This window comes from Pteronotus mesoamericanus, unplaced genomic scaffold, assembly GCF_021234165.1.
Source record: "Pteronotus mesoamericanus isolate MK-2021 breed Mesoamerican mustached bat unplaced genomic scaffold, CSHL_Meso_final contig_180, whole genome shotgun sequence".
NCBI lineage: Eukaryota > Metazoa > Chordata > Mammalia > Chiroptera > Mormoopidae > Pteronotus > Pteronotus mesoamericanus.
In genome coordinates, this window is record NW_026555076.1 from 9,134,748 (window position 1) to 9,135,063 (window position 316).

A 316-nucleotide genomic window follows, 5' to 3' on the forward strand; every position below is an offset into this window, starting at 1 on the left:
TTGAACAAGAGAAAAACATCAAAGCCTACTCACTTCACTCAGAGAAGCCATTATTTCAGTGCTCATGATCATTTTCTGCCTCACTAAGTCTCTTATCTTGAACCGGTTCTATTTAGTGGAAACCAAGTGATTTAAAAAAAAATTTTTTTTTTTTTTTTATTGTTCAAGTACAGTTGTCTCCATTTCCAAGTGATTCTTGATAGGAATTTAGTTTTGGACATAAACCTGACCTGGACAACATTCTCTTTAACGGTTTTTCTTTCAATTTTTTCAGTTCTTTGTTGACATTTAGGTAGTTTGATAGAAAAATAAGGAA